The sequence below is a fragment of the Passer domesticus genome, chromosome 19 (genome assembly GCF_036417665.1).
Source record: "Passer domesticus isolate bPasDom1 chromosome 19, bPasDom1.hap1, whole genome shotgun sequence".
Lineage (NCBI taxonomy): Eukaryota > Metazoa > Chordata > Aves > Passeriformes > Passeridae > Passer > Passer domesticus.
In genome coordinates, this window is record NC_087492.1 from 6,251,579 (window position 1) to 6,256,377 (window position 4,799).

Genomic DNA, 4,799 nt, shown 5'->3' on the forward strand with positions numbered 1-4,799 from the left:
ACTGAGTGCTACAAGCCGTTTGTTGAACACCTCCACGGATGATGACTCCACCGCCTCACTGGGCAGCCTGTGCCATATCTAGTCACCCTTTCTGTGAAGAAATTCCCCCTCCTAATGTCCTTACTGGGCAGCCTGGACGGAGGCTGAAGGCAGAGTGACCAAACTGTACAGTTGGAAGGGCCCTCTGTAGATCACACAGCCCAAACCCCCTGGCAAGGCAGGGTCACCCGGAGCAGGTGACACAGCAATGTGTCCGTGTGGGTTTGGGATATCTCCAGACAGGGAGACTCCACTGCCTTCCTGGGCAGCTTGTCCCAGTGCTCTGCCACCCTCAGTGGGATTCTTTGAAGGCACAGAGTCACAGAATGATGGTTCAGGTTGGAAATGACCATTGGGGTCACCCAGTCCACCCCCCTGGTCCAGCACGGTCCCCTGAGTGTGGCGCTCAGGGCTGTGTGCAGAGGGCTTTTGGGGGACACCCCACACCCTGTCTGTGCAGCCTGTGCCAGTGCTTGAGCACCCACACAGTGAAGAAGTTCTTCCTCATAGAATCACAGGATGGTTTGGGCCGGAAGGGAATTAAAAGATGTTCCTATTCCAACCTCCTGATGTGGGCAGGAATGCCACCCACTAGACCAGGCTGCTCAGAGCTCTGTCCTACCTGGCCTTGGGCGTTTCCAGGGATGCAGCAGTCAAAGATTTTCTGGGCTATCTGTGCCAGAGTGACACCACCTTCAGAGCAAAGAATTTAATCCTAATATCTCATCTAAACCCACTCTTTCAGTTTGAAGCAGTTCCCCCATTTGTCACTACAAATTTGTGTTCAAAGTCCTTCTGCGTCTTTCTGTCCATTTGGGTACTGAAAGGCCACAATTAGGTCACCCTGAAGCCTTCTATTTTTGAGGCTGAACAATCCCAGTTCTCTCAGCCTTTCCTTGCAGGAGAGGTGCTCCACCCCGCAATCATCTGCTTGGTCTTCTCTGGGCTCACTCCAACAGGGCCCTGTCTTGTTTTTGGGTGGAATTGGCTCTGCTCCATCCTCTCCTGCCATGGCTCAGCCCCAATGAGGAGGGGCTGACTCCAGACACTCAAAAACTCAGATACAGCTTGTTCCCTGCGTCACTCCTCCCGTGTCCCAGCTGTGGCCGTGTCTTCTGCCCCTGCCCAAGCTGTGCTTGCTGGGCTCTGATGTCCCCTGTCCCCTCACACACGTTCTCAGGGCTGCAGCCTGTCCCCAGCAGGCCGCGTTAGCAAGGCAGCTCCGGCATCTGCCGCGCTCTGTCCAGCACAGCCTCAGCAGGGTGAGCATTCACTGTGTTTTTCACTGGCACCCTCAGCCCTGCCAAATCCCGTCCCCGTGAGGGTGTAAGCGATACAGCACTTCCCGGTGCCCCCGTGGCAGGCTGCCTGCGCCATCTGTCCGTGTCACTTTGCTCGTGAACCAGCGCGGCCCGCGGGCTTTGTCTGCTGACAGTGACGAACGGCAGCACCGTGTGGGCAGGTAGCAGGGGGGATGCCGTGCTGTTTGCATCCATATTCACACCTGGGGTTTGCAGGAGCAGCGCTCGGATGAGCTGAGGGCTGCTACACCCAAATCCACGCTTGCCTGACAGAGCTGGAGGAAGACATGGTGGGGAAGAGGAGCCAGAGCTGGCTGCACTACAGGCCTCCAATGCAAGCCAAATTTCGTTTCAAGTCGCTGTGGCCCTACAGAAGTGGCACGGCATGTGCTGTGTGTGCCTGTCGTGGTTTGACCAGGAAGTGAGTTTTTGGGGAAAGTTGTGGTCAAACCAATCAGTGGCCAGATTTGAAATTGGCACCTGGTGTGGTCACTCAGGACCTGGATACGCCTCTGAGAACACACGGGGGTTAAAAGCAGAGCATTCCCAGAGGGACTTTCTCTTTTGAGTCGATCTCACCTCTCCCCTGCCCAGCTGCCCTAGGGAAGGGAGGCCAGAGCCCTGCAAGGTGCAGGGGTGGAGGAGACCTGGGATGTTTGGGCAGCCCCCCCGGGAGGGAGTGATAGAGACTCTGTGCTGGCTTGAAATTTGATACCTTGTGCTGGCACCATGGCCAGGAGGAGTGTTTTGGAGGTGTTCCATTGTGGATTGTTGTGTGTGGTTTTTTTTCCTTTTTTTTTCCCTTTTGTCTCTATGTTGTAGATTAATAAATTGTTGTGTTTTTTCCCTCCATTCCCAAGTTGGAGCCTGCTTTGTTCTGTTTCCGGGTCACATCTCACAGTAACCATTTTGGAAATACACCTTTGATGGGGGCACTGGCATTGTGCCAGGGTCAAACCATGACAGGGCGTCACAGAATTAGCCAGTAAAGGTCAGCTGCAATGGAAGAGGGGCATAAGCCTTTGTGCAGTTTATGGAGATAAGCCAGAGCCGGGAAGTTGGGCTCTGGGTTTCAGACAGCTTCGTGCTGTGCATGTGGAGAGGGTGACAGAAAGGGGAACAGAAAGGTTGGGAATAGCTCCTTCTGAGATTTATAGTTCATTTGTATGGCCTGAATTTATTAAGCCTCCATTCTCTTCCCCTTTCTGTGGAGAAAATCGGAGCTGATCCTCAGGTTCAGCCCTATGTTTACAAAAGACTTTTCAACCTCCGCTGAGGTTGCTATGGAAATCACACTAGTTTGTGTCTCGTGTTTTTCTTACCAACCTGATTTGTAAAAGAATGGTGTGAATTTAGTGCTGGCTGAGTTCCCAGCTGGCCGCTGGTCCTGGAAGGCATCCTTGCAGTCTCAGCCCTGGCTGGAGCAATGCAAACAGCTTCCTCCACGCTGTCTGCCAGCTCCCCGGCTCCTGCCTGCGGCTCTCCCAGCCTTGGGTCGTCTTCAGACAGAAAATTCCAGTGCCAGGCTGGACTCAGCCCTGCCAGGGAGACACCAGCTCTGTTGCAGAGGCCACGGCAGGTCCCCTGTCCCCTCTCGGTCACCACAGACTGTTTTACAAAGCAGAATTGCTGCAAACCGATTGAGTTCCCTCTGCTGAGTCTGAAGCACAACTAATCCCTAACGTTTCACCCTGTTCTTGCTCACAGCCACTTCTCCAAACACACAGCAGGGCTGTGAATGATGAGCTGCCAGGACTTGGCCCTCCCGTGCCAGTCCCCATGGGAGGAAGGCAGAATGGCAGCCTGAGGACTGCAGGGAGCAGCTGGACTCACTTGCCCAGAACATGGCTTGTTCCAGCCACAGCTCACAGCCCCAGGAAACAAACAGGCAGCTGCTGTCATCCGCAGAGCCCTTGCAAACTGTGGGGCAAGAGACCTCTGAACATCTCACTCTCAAACTCAAAGGGAGTTGGTGCAGACTCTTGATGTATTCTGCATGATTTACTTTTAAAAAATAAAAAATATTTTTTTATAAATACTTAAAAAAAAATCTGGGGAAAGGGGCAAGACAGTTACTTAGGTAATACAAAAATAGAAAGTATTTCATCAAAATACAAAGCCCACAGAATGAGTGCTGGGCTGGGATCTGGGCAGGACTGGGGTCAGCGGATTTGCATTAGAACAGGGTTGTGTTTTCATAGGTCAGTTCGAACAAAACTCAGCTCCCTGCTCTTTATCAAAGAAGCTCATTTGTGTTGCTGAGGAGTTCTCTTTCCAAAGGGATCCTTCTGGAAGCACTGCAATCCTTTGCTGAGGCAGAACCTGCACGTCAGGCGGGAGCAGCCGTGGAGCTCCAACACCCACGTGAAACGTGGGCAGCTGCGCTGCTGAAATCCCTTTGCATTTTTGTCCTGCTCGTGGTGCGTGCCAGGGCACAGCTCGGCACCAGCATCCCTGCAGCTAGTCCTTCTCCAGCCCTGGGCAGAGGGCACTGCTGGCATGGAATCCAGCCCACACGCTGAGGCTGCTTTCCCCTTGTGTCGCCATCAAATCTCTGCATTCGGTGCTGTTTTGTCCTGCCCCTGCCCTTCCAGACACCCTGTGAAAGGAAAGGGATGTTTTCCAGCAAGCCTGATGCTGTAATTAGTCAATTTGCTAATAAGCTGAGGTGTGAATGGCTTTCTGCGAGGCAGGAGGAGCAGCTGTCCGCAGGCAGAGCCCTCAGTGTCACCTCCCCAGCTGCCCAGCTCCTGATGGATGAGCTCTCCAGGAGCGGTGAAAAGGCTCTGGTGACTTTTGGGGAGGGAATGTTTTTGTGAATGGATCATGACACAACCATGGCCTGATTACCGAGCTGAGCAGCTCCCTCCACCCCCCCAAAAGCCATGTGTTAGCTGCGTCTGTCACCGCTTAGCTGTCACACTACAGTCTGGGACAATGCTCCAGTTTTCCCAGGGGATTCTCAGCAGAAAAGAGCACACTAGAAAGACACACAACGTCAGAGCATGAGGCACAGTCTCCCAGGAGAGATGAAGGCAGAGGAGGGGGAATGACAGGCCATGGGGAGCTGCTGGGAGATGCTAGCACAGGCCTTTAGCCCAGGGCTGCTCATTCCCAATTATCCTGCTGCTCGGGGGATGGACCACTCCGACTTGCACTACTGACTAACCAGACAAAGTAAATAACAGACTGGAAGGAGAGGAAACCCTGTCCTTTACAGCCTGGAGCCACCCTCCTCCTCCCTCTGCTCAGCAGAGGAGAGAACTCTGCTCTTCCTCCTCTCTTCCCAGTGCACTCCAGCAGGCAGAGACAGACACAGCCTGGCCCCAACTGCCCAGACACAGCAACGAGGTCTGCACACACGAGACATGACAGCATCTTCCCTCTGTTTTTCTTTTTTTTTTTTTTTTTTTTTTTTGGTAGCAAATCCAGCGAAGCCCAAAGCTCTTGCTCAAGTGC